This window comes from Cervus elaphus, chromosome 1 (genome assembly GCF_910594005.1).
Source record: "Cervus elaphus chromosome 1, mCerEla1.1, whole genome shotgun sequence".
NCBI lineage: Eukaryota > Metazoa > Chordata > Mammalia > Artiodactyla > Cervidae > Cervus > Cervus elaphus.
Window position 1 is genome coordinate 46,331,214 of NC_057815.1, and position 15,691 is coordinate 46,346,904.

At 42.7% G+C, this 15,691-nt stretch overlaps 1 protein-coding gene across 15 annotated transcripts in view; it reads right to left on the reverse strand.

Moving 5' to 3' along the window:
- The window catches only part of LOC122693665, a 365,374-nt gene that overhangs the window by 7,497 nt on the left and 342,186 nt on the right, over window positions 1–15,691 (reverse strand). For 6 of the 15 annotated variants that reach the window (XR_006340971.1, XR_006340966.1, XR_006340965.1 and 3 more), the window contains 2 exons: window positions 4,871–8,609; window positions 3,758–4,433 (listed from right to left, as the gene is read on the reverse strand). The exons of 4 other annotated variants lie outside the window; for them this stretch is intronic. The gene's annotated coding sequence lies outside the window, so the exon portion shown is untranslated. The remainder of the gene's footprint in view (window positions 1–3,757; window positions 4,434–4,870; window positions 8,610–15,691) is intronic. 5 more of the 15 variants (XR_006340973.1, XR_006340974.1, XR_006340978.1 and 2 more) reach the window with 3 other exon arrangements.

The window sequence follows — 15,691 nt, forward strand, 5'->3', positions numbered from 1 at the left end:
TCATCATTCTTGCTGCAGACCCACCGTTTTCCTCCAAACCCCATTAAAGCGGATGAAGACGAAGAAACACATCGTAATATAAAGCCAGTACTAAATACAGTCACTAGTCTTCCCAATACCTTTATGGATTCCCTACTCTGATCCTTTTTAGTTTGAAAGAATAAGTTTGGCTAAATCTGTGAGGAGATTAAACAGGCTGGTGATAAAAATTAATTCTGCTGAATGAGCAAATGCATTTGGATCGCAGAGATGCAAATAAGACAATACTTTTCTTTCCCTTTGACATACCAAGCGGATTAGTTTAGAATGCTAAATTTGATTTTATTAGAATATATTAGCAGTGTTTTAATTAATACCAATCAAACATTTTCTTTCCCTGGGGCTTGATGTGTTCCTAATGCTTTCTAAATCATCTGTCTTTTATCCATCCAAAAAAAAAAGAAAGAAGAAAGAAAAAAACCAACCAAATTAGCAGAGCCTTTTGTTACATTCTTCACAATTTTACTATATTCAACAGAAAACTATGAGTTGTTTACCTAAAGGTGTCTTGCCCATAAAATTAGTTCCCAGGTGCTGGATTTAAATGAGTCCTGTTCACTTGAACACTTGATTTTTTTCTTTTTAAAAAAGGTTGAATAAGAGACTCGAAAAATAAACATCTTCCATGCTTTTCTTTTGGGGAAAAGTGCTGCAAAAGGAGTTTTGGCTGGTTCGTCTTACTTGGCTTTATTCTCACTAGAGCTTCCTAGGGCTGTTAAATTTCCAACTGCATTGGTTTTAAGCTGGCACTTTGGAAAGAGGGGCAAAAAAGGAATAAAAAAAAAAAGGAGGGGGGAATCTAGTTAAAAATATGGTGAACCAGTGTGCCCTGTGAACTGAATTGTAACTGTGTGTTGCAAGGAAGTGCTGCATTGCATTTCACTCATTATTCCCTGCTTTTCTCTCAAGCTTCCTGTCCTTCTGTGTCCCGAAAGCTCCAGTTCACTTCTTTCTCTTTTCTTCCCACAACGCAGCCCCCCCGCCCCATTTCTCCGCCTTATTTTTTTTTTTATCTGCCAAGCTGGATTTGCACTTTTAAAGATCAGTATCAATAATGCCCTGCTTGTTTCGGTGGCACTCTTCCTTTAAAAGACAGCCCCCTCTAATTGATGCGTCTGGGCTAGTCTAGACTGGTAGTGATTGAACCAACCACCAATTATGTTATTCATTTCACTGAACTTCACTGATGGGCTCGGTGAGGAAGAAGGGGTGTTGAGAAACCTGCCCTTACACTGAAGCAGTTCCCTGCTGAAATATAAAATCTCGTGTGTCGTTATGCACTCCTGATTGCCTGTGTGATCAATCGTATGATAGCAACCTCAGGACATGAGCAACCCACTTGAAAACATGTAAAAAACCGAAAGAGTGTCTTGGAATAGAAATTGTATCACTTGTATTAAATTACTAAGCTATTACATTTAAAAATCATAGAAGAATCATATCTAGTGTGCTTTTATTGATCCCCGCATACATTTTCATAGAATAAGATGTAGATATATTTTGACTTCCAAAAGTACCAATTATTTGGCAAATACTTGGTATGAATCAAGTGGTAATATATATCCGTAAGTTAAACAGATGCCCTTCCATAATTTCCAAATGCCTATGCATACGCATCAGATAAGATGGGGGAAAAGCATTAATCTATTGTATAAAACCCAAAAGATAACTTGAAAATCAAATAGCTCTTTTCTTCAAAATATATTCAGGCCATCAAAGGCTGGAAAGTAATATTTAAATATTACAACTACTAGAAGGTTTCAACAAAAGGCACAATGCTATTGTTGTACAATTCATTTTCTCGATTCAGTTTTCTGATACAAAATGGTTTCTTGACTGTGATTTGCAGTCAGTTACTAAAATGGCAATAAACCCTTAAAAAAAGAAAAGCAGAAAAAGAACAGTTTCCTTAACCTTTGACGACATGTATAAATTGAGGTTATATCTGATATAAAGTCTTCAAAAGAAAAGAAGAAAGCATTTGAAGTCAGGATTGATTTAGGTATTTTCCAAAAATAGAAGACAAATGTTGCCCCAAAAATATTAAAATGGTTTAAATGAAATTGTATATTGGAATTTTTCATAACAAAGGAAAGGTAAGTTACTGTTTCTCTAACCATGAGACAGATCTAAATCACTGAGATTACTATGGTATGAAAAGTTAAAAACTGCAAACTGGGTAATGCTAACAATTACCTTGAGAGATTATTTCAACTGTATAGCTTGGTGTTATAAATAACTTTGTTGGATCAATTTTTTGAAATCCTGATCATTTTTTTTTCCAATTTTTAAATAAAGAATAGGCATTGACAACTCCTATAGGATACAATAATTCTGTTTGCACTGTTTCCTTTTATATGTTTAAAAATATATATATCTCCTATTATTTTTTCTTTTATATGTTTAGAAAATACATTTGCAACCTCTATTACTTTTAAGCTCATTCTACATAACCTCTTAAATGCCAAGCAAGGAGGCTATATCTGTTTTATTTTTTAAAATCTTACAAAGTAATACAAATTTAATCTTGGTTAACACCATAAATTCCATCCTTCTAGCAAGTCTAGTAAGAGCAGAATTTTTAGCTTATTGCTATTTTAGCTCACACGATTGGTTCACCCCTACCCGTGTCTGTGTGTTCACTGCCCAGCCATACATGATGCACGTGTGGGCACTGAATATATACTCTAGCCACATGCCCATTTTAATTGGGCACAATTTTAAGATTAACTGTTGAGTTGAAAAGTTGGAAGCATGGGGCATGCTGGGACTTCAGCTGCTATGTTCTGAGGTCAAGCATCAGGTACTGAGCTGTTCTTGTTACGCTCGGATAGTACTGCGTGTTGCTCTCAAGGAATAGACCAGGAGAGGTGAGTTCCACAAGCCTCAGGCATTAACAATATACATGCATACACATTGCAGCCAGCACGCTATTATCACGGAATATGTACCTACTTTAACAGAAATCCAGGAGCTGCCACTTTTCTGATCACCTGATCCCACCTAACAATGAAAACCTCAGAGGTGCACTCAGGCACTTCGGACAAACTTTTCTTTTGTTTTTGCTTCAAAGAAAAAAAGTTCCACCAAATTTCCAGGATGCAAAGGCGCGACTCGCAGCTCCCAAGAGCCTAACCCGTGGATTTAAACGGTAAACATCACAAGTTAGGGTCTCAGGGATTGAGAGGCGCGCGCTAAATTGTTCTTTCTTGAGACAAAACAAAGCAAAACAGGAATGACAAGCAGTTTGTGTTCGAGTTGTTGACTAAAGGACAACAAACAGGTGGCAGGATATTCCCTCACTCTCTTCAGTTGCCCTCGTCCACAAAATCTGGATTCCACTTAAGAGTAGATACATGCACACAGACGCAGGGTCTGTGGGCGCATATACATACCTGAACATACAATCGTCAGTCTATCAGAGAAAACTCTTTGGAGCTTTGGGCAAAAGAGTTTAGTAAAATGGAAAATAGTATGAATAAACTCAGAAATGCCCACGTTTTGCAAACCACGGTCTACAGTCAGGATTAAACGTCTCTTCAAAGCTTTAATTTACAACTAGCACCAAGGACGGTAAAGAAAATCGGAGGCATCTCTTTCCCCCGGGCGAGCATGCCGCATGCAAAACCATCCAAATTGGGTTTTTCAGAAGGAGAAGACCGAGGAGGAGGATTTGGAGGCTTGGAAAGTATAAATACGAATAGCGTTTTAAACTCACCCATTGGAAGTGGAGTCAGGCTGCAGCTCCCGTAGCACCATCCGAGCAAGGGGGGGAAATGTGAGCTGCAGGGCGCTCGCCTGGGCGAGGTGTTTCAATAGAGGACCGAGAACTGGGCGGGGAGGGGGAGGCGGGGGCAGGAAGCGATACACCAAATCTAGAGACTGTAACTCTGTAGTTTATGCTTTGACGAGGGGAGGTGGGGGGCAATTCGGTGGGAGTGGAGAGAAGGACTGGGACTGATCAAATTTTGAGTATATTCAGTTTTAAAAAAAATTTTTTTTTAATGTTTTCATAAGAATGAACCCTCCCCAGGGTTGCTTTTCAAAATTTCCTCCTTCTTTCTTTAGCGTGCACTTTGCCAGTCCCGCGAACAGGCCTCCTGTGCATCAGCTGCTTGGCTGAAGCCAAGGCCAAACCACCCCGAGCCAGCACCAGGCTGTCACTCGGTCGAGGGGAGTGGGAAGGGGTGGGCGCCAGCCTGGGAGGCGCATCTCCCCCGCCCCGCTCCCGCTGCGGATCCTTTGAAGCCTTTTGCCAATATTTCGGAGGAATCCGAAGCATAATTCCCCTCCATCTTCGCAGACAGCTACTGGTTCTGTACCTGCTAGATCGGCGCTTCCCCCATCTGCCTGGAAACTGGGCTTTCCTGTGTGGGGACGGCTCCCAGTGCCGCCTCCAAAAAAAAAAAAAAAATGAAACGAAAGGGAGGGGAAGTGGGTGGGAAGATGGCTCTTTTAACATTTTTTCTCCCCCCCTTTTTTCTTTCTTGTTTCTCTCCTGTCCTTCTTTCTTTTTCTTCTTTTATTCCAGCCTGAGCCAGGTAGATGGCTGGCTAGTCAAAGAGAATGACAAAGCAGCCCCTGATAGGAAGGAACTGGAGGGGGCCTCGGGCACTTAGGAAAAATGCTAAGTATTTTGTATGTATTTCCATATGCAACTAAAAACCGTTAAAGCTCCAGGATCCCCCCACCCCTGTCCCTCCCCCCACCCCTTCCAAAATAGAATCATACCAGCAAGACAGCTAAATTACGTCTCTTTTCCTGCTGTATAGGGTTATTCAGCATCCCCCCCCCCCCACCCCAATCTTCAAGACAACTTTTTTTTTCTCACCTCTGTAGGTTCTCCTCAGGCACAATCCTCCGTTCAGGGTCTCTGCTTTTTCTCTCCCTTCCCTTTTCCTCTCGGAAAAGCTAGTCCGTCATCATCCTACCTAGCTTCTCTCTCTCTCTCTCAACCTCTCTCCCTTCTTCTTTTACTATTAAAATAATAATAATAATAATGGCCCTTTCGACATAGCAGCATGAAGTGGCTGCCTTTGAGAAAGCACATTTAATCTTTACTGGCTCCCCTAGGCTTCAGTGAAGAAGGAGAAGGCAAGAAAAAAAAAAAAGGGAGAGAGGAAAAAAAGATTGTAAGGGAGGCTGCTGACGGACAGCAAGCATCAGGCACAAATCAGCGACAAGTTGAATTTTCCTAGACCACACTGCCCCCTTTCTTCTCAGCTCTCGCTGGGCTCCTGGAAAGCCCGAGTGTCTGGTTACAGGAGGCAATGGGTCTCCTTTTGCAACCATGGTGCGGATTCCTCGCATGCCTGCTTAAATCGCTGGCAGAATAAGGAATCAATATCCCCCTCTAATCACCTTTAGCTCTTCTAGGGCTTCTGAGAACCCACTTTGCGCTCCTCGCCGCTCCCCCCCGCCCTGCCAGGCTCCTCCATACAAAGCTTGTAGTCCTGTCATTTCTCACTTCCTTCCATATCTTGGAGACAAGCCTCTCTTCTAATATCCTCTCACCCGCTCCCTCTCTCTGTTGTCCTGTGTCTCAGACCTGACTCTCAGCACCGGATGCACTAGGGCTTCTCTATGACTACTAATGAGACCGAAAATACACTAGCAGGTCAGGGGGAAGGCCAGACATTGTATTATACAAATACAAAAAAACGAAACCAAAAAAGAAAAAAACCCTCATCCCTGCTAGATCCAGAGATCAGGTATCACATTTTCCAAAAGAAAAAAAAAAAATGGGGGGTGGAGGGGAGCAGCGAAGAGAAGAGACCACAGTGCAGTTCTCTGCCTAATTGTTCAACATCCCATGGGCATTTAAGACACGTATGCTTGTGACTGCAGGTGATGTACTTGGTGAATCTTGCTGGGTTTTCTTTACGGACAAGAAGTCAACAATGCCCAAGGACTTCTTTGAAATTGACATTTAGAGGGATAAAAGAGCAGTGATTCAAATCTGTATTTAAAGTATACACTCCATTAAGGCATGTGATGACTACAATGCTAAAAATCTCTTTCTTTTCAATGGCTGTGCTTTACACATTGACTCTGTTTGTCATGTGTACTAATTTACCGCTTAAGTTCATTTCCAAATCCAAGGGAACGTATCAGTGACTGTAGCTCATCCTGACCCTCCGCTTCCACTGCAGACATCTTTTCTTACTCCTGAAGCATTTCTCCTCAAATGTCCATCAGATCCATACACACTTCATTGATCAGCTGACAGTCCCTTGATCGTGAGAAGTAATCATTCAGATGACAGAAAAAAGTGGCACAAGAAGAAAATGAAAGACATCCTGAATTGATGAAAATCCTATCATTTTTGCGGGCGCACGTCTTAAAAGCTCAGCTACTCGAGGATCCTATAAAGCCGGTGTCCCTTGAAAATTGGGGTCTCTACCTATCTGAACACACAGTGGGTATGTTGCCACCTTCACCCAATTTTTGTGGCTAGAATCATGCAGACAACAGGCAGTGCTGTGTTGAATATAATGCCGGGCTCTGTAAAGACCGAGGAAGGGAGGGAGGTAGCTGATGATGCAGGTTTCTTCCAAGTTGATGTTTTTAAAAGGTAGTTTCTTTGTGCTCAACTCAAGATATTGTGCTTTGTCTCTGACTGTGAGACCTGCAGAAACACAGATGGATGCCAAGGAAAAGAAGAAAAAGCACAAACAAGAAGAAGATGCAGAGAGAGGAAGAAGGGAGAGGAGGAGAGAGGAAAGCAGAACAAATCAAGGCAGAAAGGGAAAGACCTACAATCATAGTGTTGGGTTTCCTTTTTTTTTTCTTTTTGTCATTACTGGGAAGGAGAAAGAGATGGCTGGCAGGGATTGGAGACTGGATTAGAATCTTTTTCAGATTTGGCTAATAGGATGTTTGCACTACACTGATGCAGAAAAAGAAACATGCTAGAATAATCATAAAGGGTGGAGCTGTCAAAAAAAATCTTTGACTCACTGGGTGCCTCCCTGTAACACCAAAATGAATCATTCCTAAGGAGAATCATCAATTGTCTTAGTGTCCTCATATATGAAGTCCCGATTATGGGAATCATGATTGTGATCATCTTCACGAAGGAAAGGTAGACAGAGAATGACATTTCCTGAGCTTCTCCAAAACCTCTATATATTTGCAGCAATGGTTCAGCATGATTTTCACACACTGAGCTTATCTATCCCCGTCTGTATTCACTCTGTTTACAAAGATACACAAACATGTAACTTACAAAAGTTTTGCTATGAACACATCATCTTCTCTATACAACTCAGCGATGTCTTTAGAGGATACTTATTTCAAGCAGTTAACACCTGACCCCAATTTCTGTGGGTAATTAGTGAGCTAGATAACCACACAAAGTGGGTAATTATTTAGTACCCAAGGGTACGCTAGAAGTGGGTAGTGGTTTTGTTAACAAAAGCACATCTCTAATTATTGTATCTATGATGGGTGTCTCAAAAATATCAGTTATTGTATCAAGTGAACCATGATAAATAAGTGAACTATTTTGCTGTCCTTAGCATATATATGTGTATGTGTGTGCACGCACATGTGTATATTCTATTATGGTTAATAATATTTACCGCTCCTGGATGGGGTGTTGTGAAGATTAATTAGTAACATCTATAAGACTCTCAGAGATGCAATGTGCTAAGAAACTTCTAAATATAGTATTATTATTGCTCTTACTACGTTGATGAATAATCCCAGGATGGAAGAAGCTAAGGGAGTTGATTTCAATTGGATTGAAAATATGCCGAGATCACAAACGTGATGAGTTTGATCACAGGGAGTGGTCTCTGACCTGATGGAGCACAACACAGGCAGTAAGGGAAAAGAAAGGTGGATGCTGTTTCACTGACAGTCTCAGCAAGGATCGGAGGAGCCAGGGTGGGAGGGGAAGAGCAGGAGGCAGGAGGCAGAGATGGGCCGGGAAGGAAGCTGAATCAGGCGGACCACACCCTCATTCCAAACTCGGTCTGTGCTTCCCTTTGATGAGCAGCAAATAGGCACAAAAATCCCCAAAGAAGACATCCATGCCAGTCCTGGGACAAATTCATCATCATTACAATCAATCAGCCAGCTATGTAGTGTTTCTTCTAGGGAAGAATCATCAGTACAAATCATTTTCACAAATGCAGATACATTTCCAAATATTACAGTATTGCGAACAGGCACACACAGACCAACTTCAGATATCTTTAACCCAGGCTACGAGCAGCAACGAAGAAGCACTTTCTAATGCAATTGCTTTTATGAATCACCCGCAGGATGGGAAGGGGATATTATTAATTTCTGCAGAGAAAGAAAGAAAAAGAGAGAGAGAGGAGAGAAATAGAAGAAAAGAAAAGCCCGTTGCTTTCAGGGACCCTAAATCTGGAGAGCAATCAAACCTTGAAAACAAACAACAACAAGAACTTACTGCTTCTTTCTCTGTAAAGGTCCGTCTCTTTGCCCCGTGTCTGGCTGAGGCAGGGCAGAGAAGAGGCCTCTGGGATCCAAATCTTCAAGTAGGCTCACCACATTTTTTCTTTCAAAGCAAGGTTGTCTTGGGGATTAACCCTAGGAGTCTGGGAGAGGTGAAGCATGTTGGGAGGATGACAGGAAATATACAAGGATATTGTGTTCAGCCCAGTTTACTGCCTCCAGGGAATAGGAAAGGGAAAGGGCCCCATGAGTCGGCCAACAGGTACCACTGCTCAAATCTCTGCTTGGAGGACGGCCTCCGGGACACGTGTTTATGCTCTGATTGGAGGCCAGCGGTGTGATGAGTGCACTGTAAGAGTTTGGGAGCAGAGGGGAAATTTCTCCAGAAGCCACCTAAGCCAGGCTTCTGACCTGAAACCCAGCATTTGTCACCCCCTCTCTGAACTCACAACTACAAAGGCAGCCTGGCATTCTCCAACCCGCCCAGCTCCTTTCAAACCCACAGACTGTGCCAGACTGGCCCCACCTCCCACTGCAGCAAATTCTGTATCCCTGCTCCATGCTGTGTTGTAGGGAGCCAGATTTCCGCTTTGTCTTACCTGGCCTTCCCCTCTGCCACTGCCCCTGGCTCTCAGTTCCTGGCATGGTTTCACAGGTCCAAACAGTTGCTTTCCCTCTCCCCCATCATCATTTTAAGCGCATCTGGTTTTCCACTGCTCAGATTTTTAGGTCTCAAATCCTTTTACGTCTTACAACTTTTCTTCATCTCTGGCCACCACCATCTCCTTTCTTTGACCTCTCTCACTGTCTAGTTGGACTTCTTTTTCTTTTCTTTTTTTTTTTGGCCATATCACAATATAGTCCTATCTCATGTCTCAGACTGAAAACTCAAACTGCAAGTCCACTGCTGGCATCTCCCTCAACCTGGTCTTTCCCCACTCACATTAACATAGAAAGTAAGCCAGTGCATATCAGGGCACTTTTTAATAGCTCACCTAAAAACAGATGAAGCCAGTAGAGAACAGGGTGTGTGTATATGTGTGTGTTAACTCATCTAACTACAGGAATGCGGCAAGAAAAAGTCTGAGGTACATGGGTGGAAGAAAGAACAGAGGAAGCGATTCTCATATATTCAGGATATTTAGGACAAAAGCAACGAAAGCTAATTGTTACAAGAACTTATCATTTAAAATTGTATTGTTATGTCTGTGTGCGTGTGTTGCATACACGCACAAAGTGCCTCCGCGTGTCACAATATCCTAAGATCATCGTATTACCTGGAAGGGTATTTACCATCCTGTGAACAGTGACAGGAAGGTGCTACATGGTCCTGTAGCTGAAAGCTGAACACGAAAGCCTTCGGGGATGACCCTGAGGGGGAGATAAAACCCTGAAAGTCACCCGCTCCCTCCGCCCTGTGTGGGCTGGAGGCTAAGAGAGGTGACACCTCTCCCTCGCTTCCACCATGATACTAAGCTTATCATTGCTCTCTGATGCTCAAAATACTGGTGCTGTTCATCTTACTACTTAGCTGCTTTTTGGTTTACTGCTACACGTATGCTCTCTGTGACTCCTTTAAGCTATTGCTGGAGCTCTTCGATGAGCCAGACAGATATAGATAACTAATATCTCATTTACTCCTCAGCACAGCCTTGAAAGCCATCATCAGTGTTTCACAGATGAGGTTTGGAATAGTTAAAACCGTCCAGCTCACGAGTGTTGCTGCTAGGATTTGAACACAGGTCTAACTCCATGAGTATGATCGTTCCCTTTTTATCAGTATGCTCCTATTGCCTTGCTCAGTGTAAATGACACTTTCTATAGGTCATCATCTCAAATTACTCTAGTTTCTATGTATTATGCATGGCGTCCTCTACACTTTATATTGGCACTTACTTACTCATTTTTTTCATTTAGTTCATTTTATCTAATAAACATATATTGACTACTTGACTGTATATCAGGCCCTGTGCTGGGCAGTGTGATCTCCTCAGCCAGAGGACAGAAGACACTGCTGTGGCAATGGCTCTGCCTAATACTCTGCTATCTTCACCTCCAAAGACAAAGGTGAATGAAGATGGGGCTGTGACATGGCCATGGTTGGATTCCCAGCACACAGCACCCGGCACATAGCAGGAACTCAACAAGCACTTTTTGAATGAACTTTTACACTCACGTAAATGTAATTTGTCAAACCCTTCTATTTTGTATTGGGGGTATAGCTGATGAACAATGTTGTGATAGTTTCAGGTGAATAGTGAAAGGACTCCGCCGTACGTACACATGTATCCATTCTCCCCCAGTAAATGCAGTTTTGATCATAACTTTTGGAGAGATCTGGATTCATGTCTAAATAGCCTTGGGAATAATGCTTAGTAAAATGCCACATAAAAGTAGCATTTAATAAATGGTGAATAGTACTCTTTTTATCCATGATGATATTCTGACAGAGGTTCCCTCTATACCCATGTTTGTGTTTCTGGAAAAGAGCAAATTGATCTATTTCATCTATTCTAAAAGTTCCAAAGGTGTGCTGTTGGAAGCCAAATTTCATCTGAAATCTCACTGCTCTGGGAATTAGGAGGTAACATCAAGTGATAAAGCATCCAGGATGATGTGGTCGTGAAGGATTATTCTGAGCTACATGCAGGGAGAGAGATCTCTTACACTTTAGAGGGTGTGGGTGAGTCCAGATCTGAGATCAGCAACTCAGCTGAGATGCACTCATTTCAGAAAGAGAGGTTGAGAAGGTAGAAATGCTTCATGACTCTTTGACCTAAAGGCTCCAGGGTTTCATAGTATGTCTTCTGGCAAAAAGAATGGACAATTCCTTTTTTTGCCTAAAGAAAGACTATTTAAGTATGTGTAAGTGGTACCCCAGGGAGGCTAGCTTCTCTGCTGGTCTTCATCTGAGGAATCCCTGTCTCTGAACAAAGGGCAAGGGGCACAGGATAGCATTCAGTCTGTCCTCTGACAGGCATCCATGCATATTCAGAGCTTAGACACCACTGAATCAGGTTACAAATATGTGACTATCTTCACTAAGCCGGGGTAATTTCCATTATATTAACCTGGAACACAGTTTCTAAAGATGTACCCTTGTGGGTGGGTGGCATCTCTCATGGGAGAACCAGATGGATAACATAGTCCACTTGTGTACTTTAGATGTGAATTGTCTTAACTTCTGTTGGCAAGGGTTGCTCATCAATTGACCAAAACACTCCTACTGTTTTTCCTAGGATGATGAGCAAGAGGAAGCTTAGTTATGCGCTGTTTGGTTAGCAATGATCCAAAAGCAAAGAAAATTTGAACCAGTAGGGAGCAGTGTCTGGTACAGGCATTCTATACTTCAAGTGGTTTCAAAAGGAGTGATCTGGTGGATTTTATTCCTCAAACCCACATCAGCTCCAGGTGTCTCAGGCTGAGTAATGTCACTAAATATGTGGCCCACTGGAAAGTTTTTTTTTTTTTTTGCTTTCCTTTAACCTTTTAGGATATTAGGGGAAATCAGTGGTAAGATAATGCTTCAGTGTATATATTTAATAATACTGTCTGGTGTATGTGTGTGTGTGTGTGTGTGTGTGCGTGCGCACGCGTGCTCACTCAGTTGTGTCCAACTCTTTGTGACCCCATGGACTGTAGCCTACCAAGCTCCTCTGTCCATGGGGTTCTCCAGGCAAGAATACTGGAGTGGGTTGTCATTTCCTTCTCCAGGGGATCTTCCCTACCCAGGGATTGAACCCACGTCTTCTGCATTGGTAGGTGGATTCATTATCACTGAGCCACCTGGGAAGCCCAATATCGTTTGATATGAATCTATAAAATAACCTTGTTGCTTCCTCATTGGGTGAGTTTCAGAGGACTTTTCCTGGTTTCTAGCCTTAACTCCATAGAAGAGCTGGAGTTTATCTGATCGACCCTCAAGGTCTGTGACGTTGTCTGAAACATAATCTACTGCCCATTGCCTTAGTGCCTAATTCTACCAATTTGAGGAAGTAGGTTTCACTGGCCTTTTGGGTCCAAGAAAGGAAAAGAAAGAATCTTTCATTCCTGTATAATAGCAGGTAAACTGAGCAAGAAAGGGAGAGGAGGAGGATGAGGATCCAGGCCCTTCTAAAAGGCGAGATCCCTATTACCTGTGCACTAAGAGAATTGAACCTGATATTATAAAGGTCATTACTCTTGGCTGCTATGTGTCATCTAAGAGCCAAGTTTTATTTCAGTCTGGGTCCCTGATATTCAGTCATTAGGTTTAGGCTGGCAAGCAATGAGGCATCTCTACCCACTGAGATCTGGGAAGATTAAGGCTACTAGGTTGAGAGTCCAGAGATGGCGTGCAATGGTACAGGCTAGGGACTCAGTCTAGAGTGTGCATATTTTTTGAAATTGCTACAGAGCCTGGAGGTTATACTTACCTTACATTTAGACCTATTGATGCTATGGTCCCTAAAGGCATCTTTGCTGACCAAAGTCATGCTCTTTACAAGACTGGGTCCCTTTTATTGGGTTCTCCATCTCTGGATCTCTGAGCACTCTGCAACAATACTATTGATATACTGAACTGTTCAGTACTTTCTCCATACAAAGAGAGAGGTATCCATCCAGGGCAATGACCCATTATCAAGAAGAGATTGAGGGACTGCCCTGGTGGTCCAGTGGCTAAGACTGTGCACTCCCAATGCAGGGGTCCTGGGTTCAATCCCTGGTCAGGGAACCAGATCCCACATGTTGCAACTAACAGTTTACATGCCATAACTGAAAGATTCCACATGCCACAACTAAGATCCTGAGCAGCCAAACAAATAAATGAATATTAAAAAAAGAAGAGAATGAATTACAATTCAGATTTCAGGGTTTCCAGTCAAGTTCCTAATATTCTTTCTCACTTTTCCATTAAGGGTCATAAAGTTTAGACATAACTCCTTCAATCTCAGACTTCTTGGATCTTTTAAATCTGTTTACTTTTTAAAGGTGTAGGACAAGGAAGCAGGGAAGCAAACGTCCTCATATCATTACTCCTGTTTCACAGTTGGGAACCAAGGCTGTTCATGGCTAAGTATATTTCCCCAAGAAGGATTTTTGGTGCACCAGGAAGAGAATCTAGATCTCTGGACCCAACTGTTGTGGGGAAAGATGAACTAGTATGTATGAACTGCCTCAAGTTCATCCAGATTGAGTCTGCTGTAAATCGAAAGTATCGTTGAGAATTACCATGCACTGAGATGGTACCGATGAACATACTTGCAGGGCAGCAACGGAGATGCAGATAGAACAGACTTGTGGACACAGCGGGGCGAAGGAGATGGCGGGGCAAACAGAGCGAGCAGCGTGGAAGCATATGCACCACCATATGTAAAACTGTTCGCCAGTGCGAATTTTCTGTATGACTCAGGGAACCCAAGCCAGGGCTCTGTGACAACATAGAGGGGTGAGATGGGGTGGGAGGTGGGAGGGAGGTTCAAAAGGGAGAGGACACGTGGATACCTATGGCTGACCCACGCTGATGTATGGCAGAAACCAGCACCATATTGTAAAGCAACCATCCTTCTATTACAAATAATTAAAAACAAAACAAGCAAACAAAAGTATTATCATGCTCTGGACACCTTGGTTTCCCCCATTATTAACTAAGGGCAGGGCAGTTGGGAAGAGCTTCCAAAAAGACATGATTGTGTCTACTTGAGCATTTGTAAAATAGATATGTTTCAAAAGTGCTGAGGGTGCGGAATTAGAAAAATTAAAACAGAAACATTTTCATACATGTTTTTCAGGACTGAGGTGCAGCACAGTATCAGAATTCCTGCGTAGATGAAAGCAGAGAGCGAAGGCTAGGGAGCGCTCTGGGGAGAAGCCGAGGAATATTTTAAGGGTAGAAGCTGCTACCTCTGAGATTTTATAGTTGCCACGGTTGACACTTTTCAAGAAGGCTCTCCATGCTGCAGTGAGCAATGACACGAGGGCCACGGAGAACCATGTTGGAGGGAGCCAGGCTCGTCTCCTGCGGTCTGATGCTTCGCCCTCCAGGAATGCTGGACGATGCGCTCCAATGCTGGCCAGCCTGGAGCCAACCAACTACAGTTTGAGGCCAACTTGCATTCCCATACTAGAGGAGGTTGAATACATTCTTTCAGCATTCTTAGGTCTTTGAAGATTCACGGTGATGATCTGACTGTCTACCCCCATCCTTCTGGACTGTTCAGCTTACAGGCTTCTGGGTCTACATGCTCAAGTCTGCAAGGGGTTCACCTGCTTGTGTGCTGATTCTGCTTCTACTGTGCTTAGAACTGTGCCTGCCACGTAATGGGTGCTTTGCAAATTATTGCTCATTCTGTACATTTCTGGGAACTTAACATCATCTAGGGTTATAATGTTATGTAACTCAGGCCTGTCGACTGGTGATATAGACATGATCAACCTCTAACTGATGATTTTCTTCTCCTGCCATGAGCATAGTGACTCAAAATCCATATCTTAAACTGCATGGGAAAGAGAGAAAACTTCTAAGGTACGGAAGGAGAAAAAGAATTTGGAAAATTAAACAGAACATCTGGCTGGTGTTTAGATTCTGTTTAAAATGTTAATAATGCTTTGGGTGTTTCTAGGGAACATCTAGGTATCTAGTTGTCAAGTTTTTTTTTTTTTAAAAAGCAGAGTAAACAGAGAAAACAGATCAGTAAACTAAAGTAAGGGAGGAAATACTGGGTGGGCAATGTCTTCCCTCCAACTCATCTACATATATATTGATACATGTGTATCTCTGGGCCCTGATGACTGCTTTTCATCATGTGGCAAGAAATGAGTGAAGGATCAGGAAGCAGCTTGGTTCAGACAATTCATGGAGAGCAAGCCAAGTAAGACCCAAGCAGACCTGAAGATGGGCGGGGTGGGTGGGGGCGGTCTGACATATTCCTCCTGCTCTTCTTCTACTGAAAACGAGGAAGAGATTAGTCTGGAAAATACCACTGCACAGGCTGAAACTTTCTGTGCTGATGAGAAAGGAGAATGGATATGCTGTCTGCTGTCTTCCTTGTCGCTTTGGACGACTTCAGTCTCTCTTTCCTCAAAGGCCCCCAGCACTGCAAGCAAGTCTTATTCAGGACCTGTTGCACTGTGACTGTGGCGAAGACTGTGTATATAGCCCACTGCACCATGACATATCACAAGGCAGACTCTCAGAAATGTTGAATATAAAATGAGGAAAGTGGACTGGAAGATAAAATGTAAG